The sequence below is a fragment of the Phyllobates terribilis genome, unplaced genomic scaffold, assembly GCF_046119375.1.
Source record: "Phyllobates terribilis strain yellow unplaced genomic scaffold, ASM4611937v1 Scaffold_3__8_contigs__length_932513732, whole genome shotgun sequence".
In the NCBI taxonomy this organism is placed as follows: domain Eukaryota; kingdom Metazoa; phylum Chordata; class Amphibia; order Anura; family Dendrobatidae; genus Phyllobates; species Phyllobates terribilis.
The window spans coordinates 728,566,758-728,584,269 of NW_027362763.1; positions in this window are offsets into that span (position 1 = coordinate 728,566,758).

Consider the following 17,512-nt stretch of genomic DNA (forward strand, 5'->3'; position numbering starts at 1 on the left):
ATGGATCCGAAACGACTTTTCTACCCCTGTGTCATCCTGGGGAGAGTAAAAGCTTGATGATTGGTTAAAATCACCCTACCAACCGTTTTAAGCTTTCAAATTACTAATCATGTTTATCTGTATCTTGGCTGGAAAATAATTTGGGCTTTGTAGCAGTGTGCAGCACTGATTCTATTAGGCCATCTATAATAAGCTCCACCAGATTTAAAATTACTAATCATGTTTATCTGTATCTTGACTGGAAAATAATTTGGGCTTTGTAGCAGTGTGCAGCACTGATCCTATTAGGCCATCTATACTAAGCTCCACCAGATTTAAAATTAATAATAATTTTTAGCTGCATCTAGCCCGGAAAATAATTTTGGGGCTCCGAGATGCGCAAGACACATAAGTGCCTTCTTGCTGCACTACCTGCAACATGACCCTCATATTGTCAGAATTCGAAGTAATCATGACTACTGGGTTGCCACACTCTTAGATCCCCCAAACTTTTCGATCAACCTTTTCATTTTAATAAAGACCAAAAAAATGGTCATTTTTGAAATTATAAGCATTAGCAGGTTATTAGAAACTGAAATCAAACAGTTTTCAACTCAAAACTTTATTCTAGGTGATGTTACATTTTCACATAGGACCCCTTGTTCGAAAGGAGCTTCTGAACTCTCTCGTCCATTGAATTTGTCAGGTTTTGGATGGTTTCAGCTTCAATTGTTTTGCATGAGGACAGAATACCCTCCCAGAGCTGTTGCTTAGATGTGAACTGCCTCCCGCCATCATAGACACTCCTTTTGATGATGCTCCAGAGGTTCTGAATGGGGTAGAGGTCAGGGGAGCATGGGGGTCACACCATAAGTTTGTCCCCTTTTATGCCCATATCAGCCAGAGATGCAGATGTTTTATGTGCAGCATGAGATGGTGCATTATCATGCAAAAAAATGATCTTGCTGTGAAGTACACGGTTCTTCTTCTTGAACCATGGCAGGAAGTGCTGTTTGAGAAAATCCACATACATTATGGAGTTCATCTTTAGCGCCTTCAGGGATCCTAAAGGGGCCGACAATCTCTCTCCTCATGATTCCAGCCCAAAACATTACTCCACCTCCTCCTTGTTGGCGCTGTAGCCGTGTTTGCGTGGGGTGTCCATCAACCAGCCATCCTCCACTCCATCCATCTGGACCATCGAGCGCTGCACGGCACTCATCCGTGAACAAAACAGTTTTGAAATCAGTCTTCATGTAATGTTTGGCCCACTGGAGCCGTTTCTGCTTGTGTGAAGTGGATAGAGGAGGTCGACAGGATGGCGTATGCACAGCTGCAAACCTCTGAAGGACCCTGCATCTTGTTGTTCGGGGGACGTTGGAGGCACCAGCAGCTTAAAAAACTTGTCTGCTGCTATGACAAGGCTTTTTTGCCGCTGCTCTTTTAACCTGACGTAATTGCCTGTAGGAAAGAGTCCTCAATTTGCCCTTATCAGCACGCACACGTGTGTACTGTGAATCAGCTACATACTTCTTGATTGCCAAGACACTTCATCCTGATCATCGCACAATGTTGATTGTAGTCATGCCTTGACCTAAACACTCCACAATTTGTTGCTTCTCAGCAGCCGACACATCCTTTTTCTTTCCCATTTTGGCAGAAAATGTAGGCTGCTTAATAATGTGAGACAGCCTTCTTAAGTAGTCTTGCCTTTCATTGGACACACCTGCCAAACTAATTAGCACAGGTGTCTGCAATTGCTTACAGTGATATAAAGAGCCCTGACACACATCACCATCAATGAGTTTAACTGACAAACAAACAAATTCTTCCCTTATCACTCCTAAACACTTTTTGCATAATAATTTGGAACACAGTGTACATGTGCTTTTCCACAAAACACCAGTGGTTCACGTAGTGAATCTTACAGTTCTAACTTGCCAACCGTGGTCTGTATGGAGTTGTTCAATAAAGGGCCCAAAATTAAGATAACATAGATGGGAGAGGTCTCTATGAATAGGAATTCCTAAGTATTTGATACCCTGTGAGGGCCAGGCAAAGGGAAAGTTGGACTGGATGGAATCCTGTATGGATTTGGGGAGGGAGACATCGAGGGCCTCAGACTTCGCTGCATTGATTTTAAAATTTGACCATGTAACAAAGTGATCTATTTCAGCCATAACAGCATGGATGGATATATGTGATTGAGTGATATATACTAGGACATCATCAGCAAATAGAGAGCACTTGTACTCGGTGCCTCCCACCTCAATCCACCTAATATTGGGGTTATGGCGAATTGATGAGAGCAGGTGCTCCGTCACTAGGATGTATAAGAGAGGGGACAGAGGACATCCCTGCCTTGTCCCATTGGTGATTGTGAAAGGTGATGAAAATGTTCTGATGCACCCCCTGGGCCTTGGGACACCCGGAGCCGGACCCTTTTTGGTGGATGCTGGTGGTTGTAGTCTTCGTGGCGGCGACCCGGTTCCGTGGCTCAGGGTGGTCAAACCAGTGGCGGAACTATTTATGTGGTTTTGATGTTTAAATGTCCGACTACGCCACCCGTGGATTGCGGTCAGAGTGAACCGCCGCTGCAGGGCAGACCGCTGAGGCTGGTGTTGTGGGTGCAGCAGAGCGTAGCATAACTCCCCACGGGAGGAGTATAGCCTCAGGGCAGAGGATGAGGGTGATGGTGCAGGGCAGCAGCAGTAATGACACGGAGTCAGTGATGCAGTCCAGGGCCTTTACTCACAGTTCTTATTATCCAGACCACGTCTGCAGGTAACGGCTGCCCACGTCGTACTGTGCTCACCAGGTGAGGGGCTCAGACAACTCCCAGATAACTTTGGAGCGCTTCACAGGACCCCCTTTGTGTGTCCTTTGTCTGGCCTTTCTTACCAACCCTTCTGTCCGGCTGCCTCGGGCCTCCTCTTGGTAAACTTGGCGCCAGTTTCCCTGACCCTATGTGGTGCCTTCCTAGCGGGTGTAGCGAGGGGCTGCGCCACATAAAATGTCACAGCCTCCGGTTTCCAGCTGAGGGTCGTTTCCTGCCTCCACTAGTTTCGGGGACCGGTCTCCCCCTTTGGCCTGACCCCTCCACGCAGGTGGATTCGGGCGTGCGGTGGCGACTCGCCCGTCCGCACCCCTGGGATCCCTTCATTCCTCGCTCCTGGAGCCTTCTCCGCTCCTCTTCCTTCCTTCTCCCTCTTCCAGGCCTGGGCCTCTGTTACTAGGCCCGCCTCCGGAGCACAACTCATGCAGAGCCCCTGCTCCCTGCCACTTCTGCTCAGACTTCTCTGCACTGAACTAAGATGGTGCCCACCTTTTATACTCCCTTCTCAATGCACCCAGGAACTGCTTCCTCCCTGCTCCTTCACTACAGGGTTCCCCTTCCTCAGTGTTCCCTCCCCCCACTCCAGCCAGGGACAGGGACTGTCGTGCCCATCTCAGAGGCATATTGGTCGCCCTGCCCCACGGCAATGTGGTGTAATGCATGCAGGTGTCGGGTCCTGATCCACACTCCATCCTTACCTGAGAGTGAGATATCACACCTCTGGGTGAGGTGCAATACCTCTGTAGCAACCGAGCCCTCAGGGTGCTACAGTTCCATTTATCTTCAGCCTAGGTGACGTATTGTGATACAGGGCCGTTATTTTGGCTATAAAAGGGTCCCCTAGACCCCTACCCCAAGCTTTTTAAGAGAATCATATATGGCGTGCCAGGAGACTCTATGGAATGCTTTCTCAGCATCCAACGAGAGTATCTAATTACAAATTTTTAACTGCATCTAGCCCAGGAAATACTTTGTGCCTAGTAGCAGTGTCTGCTAGTCAGCGGATTATCCCGGCTGTTAAGCAAGCTACACCACCTGTAGTTTGGACACTTAATTTTTTCAAAGGAAATGCTTCGGGACCACGGGATACTCAGTGAAGAGCATCAGGAGGCACCCCAAGGCATAGGGGCTGGGACTGGCAGTAGGATACCTTGCGGTGGACAGCCGAGCTCGATCCTTATAAAAGCTTTTTAACTGCAGCAGCTTTAGTGGACGCTACTGGAGCTGGAATTACGCGGCTGCTGGCATGAGACTTGCCCTCCAATAGATCCTTGTAAATGGATTTAAAGTGTATTCATTCAAATTAGAGAGACAATTTAAATTAAAAAGCTTAGAGCTGCCTCCACCACAGGGGGGCTCGCTCGACCCACCAGCGGACAGGCACCAGTATTGGGAGAGGGGGGCTGGCCGTCAGGGTTCACCGCGGCTCTGGCACAAACCCGGCGACACGGAGGTGGCACGGGCAGGAGCGGACTGAACGTGTCGGCTTCTCACTTTTTGGATTTTAGAAGGGCATGACATGCCTATATCTGTGTCTCCCCCTCCTTTTACTCCTCCACCTCTTTTCTTTTCGCATGACTATATGTACTTGTCACTTTTCCATGTGTTAGTTGTGTCTTCTGAGCAGTTTGTCAGCTTTTGGACACCTTTGAAGGTGTTTTCTATGTGTTTCTATGTGTTTTTGTTTGCCTGCCATTGGTTTTAATGGTGTTCGAAGGTGTTCGACGAACAGTTCGACGAACAGTTCGACGAACACACGGGTGTTCGACGAACCTAACCGAACTCGAACACTACGGGGGTGGCTCAACACTAATAGGGAGTCTGTTCCCAACCTGGAATCTCAACAGACTCACTTACACCTACCTTTCTCTTAAAGAAAGGCATGTTTTATGCAATATAACAATATCACTCTATCAAACCTTATCACACAGAGTCCTTATCAATTCAAGATGATTGTAATTTTTAACAAAAAAGAACTTCTGAGCCTTCTGCGTATCCTGCCGGCTACGCCAAATGTTATGCCAAGTTTTTAGCAGTAAGGTTCGGATACGGCTTTAAAGAACGCAACCCTTTGCGATATAACGCAATTTTATTTATAATAGTTGATTTAAAAGGTAAAATACATAATTAAAGGAATAGTATGATATGATGATATTGCATACACTTTTGTATATGTTATAATACAAAGGTTAAGTACACACATATATATATATATATATATATATATATATATATATATATATATATACTCACTTCGTCACCAAGGAGCTTTTACACATCATCCGTCTGGAACATCAGAGAAGCAATTTCACCAAGACAGAGAGACCCCTGGAAGCCTTCACAACACTGCATGGGCAGGTACATACAACACTACACATCAGTGCAGGTATAACTTATGGCTTCTGTCTGTATCATGATTCCAGTGACTTTTATAAGGCTTAGACAATGGAAGCATAAAACTGGTTAATGTTTATAAGTATGAGTCGTCGATAATACAGAATTGGCCAGGTTCTGTAATCTCGAGAAGTTTACCTATAAACATTGTTTTAGACAATAGATCTGTGTATTTCTTATGGAACATAATGGTAAGTGTACACACATTATCTGAATCAGTGTTTTGGTTACAATAACACTATTTGTCAAAGCAAATATAACACTAGTCACTTGTGTACAAATCAGGATAATGAAACTTTGAAACACACAACTTCATAGACCATAGAACAATTTACATTGTCTTACTGCATTGACACCTCGCAAACACTTTGTGGATAGCATGCATCAAGGACAGTTCATGTGAAAGAACTACTTTATCAGTATCAGAGTATATCAATGATATTACACTGAAGTATATTGCAATATATTCCATACTTGGTCTAATGACCACACTTTATCAAAGCATATAAACAATATGTTACAATATTTAGGCTATAAGATATCCATATTTTTATTAGCACTACACAGACGCATCAGAGAGCTCACCACTCACTGCAAAGCTTTGTTTAGCTGTAACATCCATCTCTTCACACCACCAATACACTTCTTGCTCTGTTAAAGTCTCCATAGTAAATACTCCTGTGTTAGTTCTGGATCTCAGCAGTGCCTCCACTGTAACAACCCTTTAGGGCTACCACGGTTCACTAGGTGTTATGGGGGGTCTCACCTCTCTAGGGCGCAGTGCCTCCGCCCGAATCTTGATTGGAGCTCTCTCTCTGGGACTGCAGAAGGACCGTTATCTTCTGCCAGGGGCTGATTCGGGAAGCCCCTGCCACAGCTCAGTACACACACAGGGAACAGGAGTAAAACCGTTTAACAGGTTTATTACTATGCAGCAGAATTGAGGTGGGTGTAAAGGAATAACATACAATACAAGTAACGGTGCTCTATAAAAGTCATATACACATCACAATCTACTTCTACTCCGACCCTGCAAATATAACGTAGCAGGTTTTCCCTTTTTGTATTAAATTAGTCAAAACGTTGGGGCCCAGTTGCCGCGGATGTTGGCGCGCAAATTAGAACCGTTGGTGCACTTAGATGAATATTAATGTCAATTGTCTGGGTTGTAGTGTACTCACTGTAAATAGCGCTGGTAGAACCACAAGTCTCAGAAGGGCATTCACTGTGTGTCTCAAACAGTCGGATGGGTCTCTGGACACCAGCTGGGGGCGGCAGGAGTCAGGCCTTTATATGGTGAGAGTGCCGGCAGAACTCTCCGAGTCCTTGATGTAACTTGCTTCAGAGGGTGAAAGGACCGCGCTCTCTCCAGCAGCGCGGGTATCTCAGAGGGGGCCGCCATACTCTGCAGCGTAGAGGAATGCAGATTCACACCGCTCCGTCTTTCATAGCAAGCTGCCACGCTCCTTCTCCTCTCAACTTTCACTTTCACTTCCTGCCCAGCTCCATCCCCCAAGACCCTCCTCCTCCAATCCACTCTCTCTCCTTCTATCCTTCCAGGCTGTGTCATCTGACTGAAACAAGGGTCCCTGGGAATTGTAGTCCACTGCAGCTCAGGGGAAAAACTATTAATGTCTGTAGGTCCCTGTTTAACAGCAGCTGCAAAGCTCTTCTTAGTGTCTGTAAGTCCCAGTATACTAGTAGCTGATCTTACAGTTCCATGTGCAGGTGTTACATGGGTATTTTAACTGTGGGGAAGATTGCCGCCATTGTTGTACCCCCGAGCGGGAAGAAGGGCGTAACAGCGGGAAAACTGAGAGGCATACCTGCTGAAGCGCGCGAAGCCCCGGACACGCCCCACGCCTCGACGTCAAACCAGGAAGCGCCAGGTCCTGGAAGGAGCCCCGTGAGCGCTCTGACGTCGGACGCAAGCGCCGCAAGGTCCTGAATGAAGATAGTCACCTGCGGAGCTGCGGCCAACCGGAAGAAAAGAAAAGAAGGTAGGCCACGGTTCGCTAGGGGGGCGCCAGAATGTCCGAAGAACAGCACAACGCTGGAGTACCGGTTAACCGCCCTGATGTTCAACCCGCGCCCGGCGCCGAGCAGGCCGCAGCAACCGCTCCACCAGCAGGGCTTGTAACCCCTGTCATACCCATGGCCCTACCGTACATCCCTGGAGCGAAGTGGCTCCCCCAGTACAGCGGCAAACCAGATACCCTGTCTGGATTCAAAAGGAAAATATGCGGTATGCTGGACATGTACTCTATGACAGGCAAGCAAAGAGCCGCAGTTGTATGGGGACAATTGACTGGTGCTGCGGAGCGAGAAGTAGAAACCTGGTCAGCCGCAGACCAGGAGTCAGTGTCCGCAATCTTTAAAAAATTACAGACTGTCTTTGAAAATCGTACTGAGACAGACCTCCAGATGAGGTTCTACAACTGCTCTCAGCAACTGGAGGACAGTGTTTGGGACTATGCCTGGCGTTTACAAGGGGCCCTGCGAGCTCTGAAACAGGTTAGTCCAACAAGCATCAATGATGAAAATAGAATGCTGAAGGAACAGTTTATCCGGGGACTGAGGTCTCAGGAGGAGAGCAGGACTGTGCGTTGGTGGTCCCTGGATCATCCAGATGCCACCTTTGACACCCTTAAGGACATGGCTATAAAAGGACTGCAGCCCCTGGAAGCAAGTGCTATCCAATGTTACCAGGGTGGGGCCACCCCAGTACATGTAGCGTCCACCTTTTCCCCGGTAGCTGCTGAAGCCAAGGTGCAAGCAACGTCCCCTAGTGAGCTGGGCAGCCTGCGCTCGGAAGTGCGTCAGTTGAGCAAAACCCTGACCACTGTACTGAGTGCCCTGGAGCTGAGGACGGAGCCCGAGGCAGAAGGAAGGATCCTGCCAGCCGATAGCCCTGAGGATGTCCCCTGGATGAGGAGGAGGAGGACAACGCCACCCCCTGGGAGGACCAGCGACCAACGCCACCCGCCAAGGGACTTTGTCTGCCATCGCTGCCACAAGACAGGTCACGCCATCCAGAGCTGTCCTTTAAATGACAAAAACCCTGGGGCCGAGGGCCGACACCCAGGAGTAGACCTCTCAGGCCCATCAAAATGGTACCACAGGTTCGTGGGAGAAAGACCTTTCCTGTCCATTGTGCTGGACGGCACCGCGACACCCGCTCTGCTGGACACAAGATCTCAGGTAACCATCATGCCTGATGTCCTCTACAAGAGGTTCTGGTCCATAGACGAACTTCACCCACCAGATCCAAATCTTTCCGTCTATGCCTCAAACGGCCTCCCCCTTAACCTAGTCGGGGTTAAGGATGTGGCAGTAAAGGTGGGAAGAGTGGAACTGAAAGACCAGGGACTAATTGTAGTAGAGACTAATCCTGATAATACAGACTTGTATATGGTACTTGGCACAAATATTGTTAGTAACTGTTTGAGAGAAGTGTTGTTCTTCCTCCAACAGATAGCTGACACTGCCAGACCAGGGCAGAGAAGGGCGCTGCAGAAAGAGATCCGAGCCCTTATGTACCAGCAACAGGTAAAGCTAACAGGCGGTGAAATTGGTAATGTACGGGTTACAGACCCGGTACCCATTGTGATTACCCCGATGAGTGAAATGCTGATTTAGTGTAGAGCAGCAATAGGTCTCAAAGGACAGAGCTACCAGGCGGTAGTAAAGCCCCTTAGCTCGGAACATAGGCCTACACTCTTGACTGCCAGAGGGGTAGTGGATGTACGCAATGGGAGGGTGCCCGTACGCCTCCTAAACTATGGGGAGGATGAGGTTAGATTACCACGCTACGCCACTGTTGCTAAACTGTACACACAGCGGAGTCCTTAACCTCACCAGAAGAAGTAGAGGATAATGACCCGGCAACCCAGGTGGAGGATTGGTGTCAACAGCTCCATGTTGGGACAGACACCACTCCTGTCCATCAGAAGCAGGGTGTACACCGGGTGGTTCAGGAATACGAGCAAGTATTCAGTAAGCACCCACTTCACTTCGGGAGGATTACGGGGGTTCAACACCATAACCCCACAGGTGATCATCCACCCATCAAAGAACGTTACAGGCCTATACCACCAGCACACTACCAGAAGGCGAAGGAGATGTTGCACGACATGAAGAAGGCAGGGGTAGTAAGGGATAGTTGTAGTCTCTGGGCAGCTCCCCTAGTTCTAGTCAGGAAAAAGGATGGAAGCATGAGAATGTGTGTAGATTACAGACATGTAAATCACATTACACATAAAGATGCATACCCTTTACCACGTATAGAGGAATCCCTGGCTGCCTTAAAGTCTGCAAATTACTTCTCCACCCTTGACCTCACTAGTGGGTACTGGCAAGTAGCTGTTGTTGAGGAGGATCGGGAGAAGACGGCCTTCACTACCCCGATGGGACTCTGCAAGTTCAATAGTATGCTGTTTGGACTACTGCAATGCCCCCGGAACGTTCCAAAGATTTATGGAGTGCTGCCTGGGACACCGCAACTTCGAGACTGTACTACTATACCTGGACGACGTGATAGTGTACTCCAAAACGTATGAGGACCACTTGAAGCACCTGGCGGAGGTATTTGAGTCGCTGTCCCGGTATGGGATGAAGCTGAAGCCCTCAAAGTGCCACCTGCTCAAGAGAAAGGTACAGTACCTGGGGCACATCGTTAGTCCAGAGGGAGTAGCACTAGACCCGGAGAAGGTCACTGCCATCCAGAAAAGAGCCTCAAGGAGGTACGTCAGTTCCTAGGACTAGTCGGGTACTACCGGAGGTTTGTGAAGGACTATACCAAGAAAGTGGCGCCTCTGCAAGACCTCCTGGTGGGGTAAGGAGCAAGCTGAATCCTTTAATGTGATGAAGGAGATCCTGACCGGCGAATTGATCCTAGCTTACCCTGACTACAGCCAACCGTTCCTGATGTACACTGATGCCAGCAACGAATTAGGAGCTGTACTGAGTCAGAAGCAGAATGGCAAGGAGAAGGTGATCGCTTATGCAAGCAGGAAGCTCCGCCCGACCGAGAGGAACCCGGAGAACTATAGCAGCTTTAAGTTGGAGTTCCTGGCCCTGGTCTGGGCCATTACCGAGCGGTTCAAGCACTACCTAGCCTGCAGTAAGTTCACTGCCTTCACTGATAATAACCCCTTCACTCATCTGGAGACAGCCAAGCTAGGAGCCATGGAACAACGATGGATGGCTCGGCTGTCAAACTACCAATTCACTATTAAGTACCGGGCGGGCCGCAAGAACACCAACGCTGATGCCCTGTCCTGGATGCCTCACCAGTCGGACACTGAAGAAGAAGTGGATGACCTGGAGGAGATTGAACTACCTGCCTTTCATTGGAATGGAATGGTCCACGAGCAATGAGCCTCCAGGAGGCAACGTGGTAAGACGTTAAACCCCCTGCCTCACCACAGCTGGATGGAGATCCTGGACAGTGACCCGGTTGTCAGCCGTATCAAAGAACTGATAACCCAGAAAGGTTCCTCCCTGGAGAAGGAAGCGTCTCTCCAAGCCAAGCAGCTGTGGAATGAGAAGAGCCGGCTGTTCATCTATAGAGAGAAGCTGTGCCGGAGGTACGTCAACCCCAAAACCCATGAGATGGTATGGCAGATAGTGGTGCCCAAGACAGACATTCAGATGCTGTTGGAAGCCTATCACGATCAGGCGGGGCACTTTGGCTGGAAGAAGCTAGAAACCCTGCTGAAGTGTCGGTTTTATTGGGTAGGAATGCGCAGCTCCATTGAGAGGTGGTGCCGGAACTGTGGACCCTGTAGCCTCAGAAGAAAAGACTTCAGCAGCCAGAAGGGACCCCTGTAACCCATCAAGACAACTCGACCTTTGGAGATCGTGGCCCTGGATCATGTCAAGCTGTCACCCAGCAGGTCAGGATATTCCTATGCCCTGACCATGGCGGATCACTACTCCCGGTTCCTGGTGGTCGCCCTCGTCAAGGATCTGACGGCAGAGACAGCAGCGAAGACGTTTCAGGCGTATTTCTTCAGGCCCCATGGGTACCCGGAGCAGGTGCTGACAGATCAAGGCTCAGCCTTTGAGGCCGAATTGTTCAAGGAGTTCTGCCATTTGTACGGGTGTAAAAAGATCAGGACTACACCGTACCACCCCCAAACCAACGGTCTCTGTGAAAAGATGAATAACATCGTCATCGACCTGCTGAAGACCTTACCACTAGAGGAGAGAAATCAGTGGCCAGACCTACTACCTGACCTGGTAGATCTATACAACCACATACCTGTGAGTTCCACCAATTGTACTCCAGCATATCTCATGAGAGCCAGACCCGGGAAGTTGCCCATGGACCTGGAGCTTGGTGTAGTAGAGCCAGTAGCAGATATGTCCACTGAGGACTGGGACACGACCAGACAGGAGCAGTACAGAAGAGTACAGGCCTGTGTCGAAGACAGTCTCACTCGGGTAAGGGACAAACAGGAAGCCCACTACAATAAAAGTGCACCCGCAGAACCCTTCACACCAGGAGAAGTGGTGTTAAAGAGGAAAAGGAGAAACCACAAACTTGATGACCAGTGGGAGAGAGAACCCTACACTGTGTTAAATTCAAGATTTGATAACAAGAAGACCTGTTTGATTAGCAAAGACGGAGGAATAACGACTGCAACGGTATCTAGAGACCATCTGAAGTTGTGTCCAGACCTGCTAAAGCCCCAAGAAGAAGTGCCTCTCACCGTACCGGAGGAGCCTAAAGAAGCAGTACTCCATACTGACTTAGGAGATTTCCCGGCAGATTGGCCTCAACTAGGAGGAGCAGTAATAATACCTGTGATCCACTTCTTTCAACACCCAGAAGACACTCCACAGCAAGAAGAACCTGTAAGTGCTTCAGAAGAGCCTGCTCAAGAAGAATCCCCAGAAGAAGGATCCCCGGTTGGAGCAGAGCAAGAAGGCCCAGCCAATGGTATACTTGCCAGTCCTGTAGAGAGGTTAAGGCAACCCTGCAGTCCTCCAACACATAGAATGAGAGGTAGTGCAAACACTAGTGCCTCACGCATCCCAGTACCACGTAGGTCGACACGTAGCACACGAGGTCAGACCCCTGTCAGATACAGAGAGTAATGAAAGAAACTCTGACAGTGTAGATAGTTGACCCTGGGGTATTCTATTGTGTATTTTCGTATATGTATTTATTAACTTGTGTTTTGCCTTCTAATGGACAATCTAAGTGATATGGACACTTTTCTTGTTTGCCTCTAATTACCCATAAGGGTACATAAAGAACTCTGTGGCTGAGGACTGTGTGCAGCCCAAAAACTGCTTCTTGTAAATAATTGCACTCCCTCAAGTGCCCCTTTAGTTGACCTCAGAACAAAAACCTGTCTGGTGTGGCACAAGCGGAGGTCCAACTCAGGATCGCCATGCCCTGCAGCCACCCCAGGGCCTACGTGGAGGGTTTGCTTTAGACAGATCCCTCAAGCTACCAAGTACTCTACCCTGTGAGATGGACATCTTGTCGGGGAACCTCACCAGAAGAGACTTGAATTCTGGGGTTGCTTATTAAATTGTACATATCTATTTCTTATTTATAATGTTTTTATATGTAACGTTCAAGCCAAGTGCCGCCCATGAAGGGAAGAGTTATTATTGTTGTTATAAAAAGTACTTCAGTCCGGGAGTACTGAGCTTTGCTAGGGGGGAATATGGCGCCCTGCTGCTCATTGATGCAACAGATCCTGGAGGGGTGCATGGACGGATTCCTCCACAAGAGGCCCTCATAGCTTTCACACACCTCCACCTTCCACTTCAGACCACAGAGGGAGCCCGTTAGGGATATAAATAGGGAAGGTGGAGCTAGGCAGTTCAGTCAAGTCTGGAGTCTGTATAAGTCGGTCTGGAGTCTGCAGTCTGGAGTCTACAGTCAGTCTGCTGCAGCCAGATAGGTTGTCAGTCCTGCCCGACTCAGGGAGCTCAGGTTAGTGAGCCCAAGGCGTTCTGACGCCATAAAAGCGGTGAAGAGTAGCGAGGCCTACTGCCAGTGTGAAGCCTAGTGAGGGCCCCGAGCGTGGCCGAAGGCGAGTGGCGTAAGCAAGCTACATAGTGGGCAGAAGAGCTTAGCCAGCTCACCCCAAGACCATATACCGGACACCGGGTCCGTGTCTGCAAGTATCTCTAGGACCAGCAGAAACAACCGGAATCCCTGGTGAACTACATGTCCTAGGAACACCAGAAGCTGACCGTTATCCCAGGGTCAGGAATCACAGAGGCCCAAGAGACCAGGGAGTGTGATCTCCAACAGAAGGCCCTACCACCTGGTCAGCAGGTGCCACACAGAGACCAAGTTAGGCCTAGCTCCAGGCAGGTCATAAACTTACCAGGAAAAGGCAAGAAACAGGAGGCCCCCCCACCCTCTCACTGGGGAGAGTCCTGAAATGCACCCTTCACCGTACAGTGCCCTGGATCATGCCTGAAACACCACCAGTAAAGATACTGAAGTGAACTGTTGTGGTGCTATCTGGCCCCCTACAGGACAGGAGTGGTGTAGTGTTGAGTGTGAAGTGGGGTCCTGTGTGATGCTCCATCTTTACCTGGAAGAGGAGATACCACACCTCTATCTGAGGTGCAGTACCCCTGTGGCAACTGAACCCTCAGGGGCGCCAAATTCCCCCCTGGTGAAACACAGCATGTCCGCGGGCTGCAATAGAGCAAAAGATTGGTACATTTCAGATATTCAAAAGAAAATTTTTAAATGCTTTGTAAACAATAAGTATGAGAACAGAAAAAAGAAGAGATGCACACTAGCAGTGATCACCCAAATAGTCACAAAGTAACCAAATATTTATCAATAACAGCAAAGATCTATAAAAATATATCAATTTATTGAATGCAAATAGTTCCTGACACATATGCACAAAATAACAAACCGACAAACAAGTAAAACACCATTAAAAATAGTAGTGAGAAAACACCACTGTCTAAGGAGCCAGCTGGTACACTGAAAATGAAAATAGTAAATAGTAAATGATGATACAGTGTATAATAATATAGAGATAAAAAATATATATATATATTTTTTCTTTCTTTTTTTCCTTCCTCCCTTTTGCGTAATATCAAACGCACAGGTCCAATACAATATCTGTGATGGTCAATACTACACAGACCCAGCAGTGCATGTATTAAAGAGAAGAATAGCTAACAGAAGGCATGTGGAATACACCAAAAGCTGAAACAGCAAAATATAGCTTAAGGTGCCTACAGACTGGTTAAGGCAACCAATATCAATAACAGGGAACCAAGTCAGTGGAATGACAATGCATACATAAATAAATAAATAGTCAAGTAGCACAATATCCTAACCACATAATGGGAGATGCCCCCGCATGAATAAAAAGGATGCACAGTCGCCGTAGATGGCCAAGTTTGCCCCTAAGCTAATCTATGAACATGTCTGCAGCAGGGCCTAGGACACACAGAGAAGGATAATACCGAATGGTATGCCCCTGATGAAGCCACCGTGAGTGGCGACACGCGTCGGGCTCTGCGGCGCCAGCTGTTCCTTCTCACGCACTGGTCCCCACCATTCGGTATTATCCTTCTCTGTGTGTCCTAGGCCCTGCTGCAGACATGTTCATAGATTAGCTTAGGGGCAAACTTGGCCATCTACGGCGACTGTGCATCCTTTTTATTCATGCGGGGGCATCTCCCATTATGTGGTTAGGATATTGTGCTACTTGACTATTTATTTATTTATGTATGCATTGTCATTCCACTGACTTGGTTCCCTGTTATTGATATTGGTTGCCTTAACCAGTCTGTAGGCACCTTAAGCTATATTTTGCTGTTTCAGCTTTTGGTGTATTCCACATGCCTTCTGTTAGCTATTCTTCTCTTTAATATATGCACTGCTGGGTCTGTGTAGTATTGACCATCACAGATATTGTATTGGACCTGTGCGTTTGATATTACGCAAAAGGGAGGAAGGAAAAAAAGAAAGAAAAAATATATATATATTTTTTCTTATCTCTATATTATTATACACTGTATCATCATTTACTATTTACTATTTTCATTTTCAGTGTACCAGCTGGCTCCTTAGACAGTGGTGTTTTCTCACTACTATTTTTAATGGTGTTTTACTTGTTTGTCGGTTTGTTATTTTGTGCATATGTGTCAGGAACTATTTGTATTCAATAAATTGATATATTTTTATAGATCTTTGTTGTTATTGATAAATATTTGGTTACTTTGTGACTATTTAGGTGATCACTGCTAGTTTGTATCTCTTCTTTTTTCTGTTCTCATACTTATTACTTTATGAGATGCTGCAGGTAGATCCCGTTCATTGGATGGTGCCCTCCTCATTGTTTGGTGTTTGCTTTGTAAACAATAAACAATCTTCACATTATGGGAGGCTCAGATACTTTAACGTTACAGGATATATGGAATAAATATATGAAACATTAAAGAGACATTATGCATGTAGAAAAATACAGTAGAAAAGTGCTAGTTCAGCAGCATGAGGGACCTGTCCAAAACCCTCAACGTAGGCCCTGGGGTGGCTGCAGGGCATGGAGATCCTAAGTTGGACCTCCAGTAGAGCCACGACCAGACAGGTTTTGCTGCTGAGGTCAGAGGTAGAGGTGATTTTGCATAAAACCAATAGGGGGCACCTAAATAGGTGCAAACTATGTACAAAGTTAGTCTGTCGACTGCTCAGTGTCCGCAGGGACAAATGTTTGTAGATAACCATAAAGAAAAACAAATGAAAGTTCAACAACAGAGAGGTTCAGCCTCCGGGGCAGCATCAGCAATGGTATCCCCAACGGGGAAATGACTCATGCTTGCTGACGGAGCCTGACCGGTCCTCTGTGGCTAGGTGCGTGGGGGCATCTTCCTTAAACACCCTGTAGACTTCCAGGGCATACCACCCACGCTTCCCGTGGTGGCGGGTGTAGGACACTAGATCACCCGGGTAGAAGTTCCGGCCAGGGTGCCCTGTTCCAGCCGCGGTTCGACGTCCCGCCGGTTGACGAAAACGTCCCGCTTGAACTGTGGGCTACGGATGAAGCCCCACCTGCCTCCTGGTGGAAGCGCACGATAAGGCCTTCTTCCCGGGGGCTTGGACGGGTGGCCTCCGCCTGACGGGCCTTTGATTTAGCAGCCTTGGAACGCACCTCCAGGCGCTCACAGCGGATCCTCCTCTCTCGCCGCTCCTGCTCGAGCTGGAGGAGCTCCCTACGGCAGAACTCCTCCCGCCTCCGCGCTTCGGACTGGGTCTCCCGGGGGAAGCCCATCAGGTCGCCCCCCTGGTTGTCCCAGGCAAACTCTTCTGTTGCCGGGCAGGCGACCGGAGGTGCGGGCAGCGGCAATAGCAGGGGTCGTTGCGGGCCTTCTATTGGTGCGGACCGGTCCGAGATGGGGCAGGTGTACACCCAGGAGATTGCAGGGTTCTCTGAATCGGGAGTCAGGAGGCATAGCAGGCCTCCGGGAGTGGCGGTGGCTTGAGCCTCGGCCTCCGGAGCCAGGAGTTGCTCCCAAACGATGGCGCCCGGGGACAGGGGTGACGGCAGGAGATCTAGGAGGGCTTCGGTGCGTCCCGCGCCCGGGATAGGGGTTTCGACCTTACCCGCTCTTGGGCTGCACAGGGCCTCCTGGGCTTCCTCCGCCTGGGCTGAGGCCTCAGTAGTCAGGAGCGACGAGCTCCGGCGGCAGGCCTTGATCTTCCGCAGCACCTCTTCCCTCAATTCAGCAGCGGCCAGTCGTTGGGCCTCTTCGACCCTCCGGGTCAGATCCTGCATTTCACCGCGGAGGAACTCGGCCTCCTCCGCAGTCAGGTGCATTCCCTCCACAGTGAGAGAGGTGGCAGCTGGTGGGCCAGCGACGGAGGGCATCTCCTTGGCTGCGTCTATCTCTGCTGCAGGGTGCGGTCTCTCTGAACTTGTTGCGGCCGCACCCTGTCTCGATCTTCTTCTCCTCCTCCTTTTGGGGCGGCTCCAGGGCAGCTGGCTGACGGGCACTCCTAGGGACGTCCCATCCGTCTTGACGGACACTACTATGCGGACAGTCTCTGCTGGAGGGGGTGGTCGGCACTTTTGGCACCATTGTGGAGTCAGGCCCACAATGGGAGTTCTTAGGTTGCTGTTGTTTTTGCACATAATGGCGTCCGTTCTTCTTGGGCGGGCGCCACATTGAGTGTGTAAAGACAGTCTTTTGCGAAAGGCGCACAGTACCTGGCGGCAATGGGGATTAACTTCTTTTGTTGCAGTGGGCACGCATCCTGCCGACTACGCCAGTTCTGTGATGCCCTCCCTGAGCAGATGG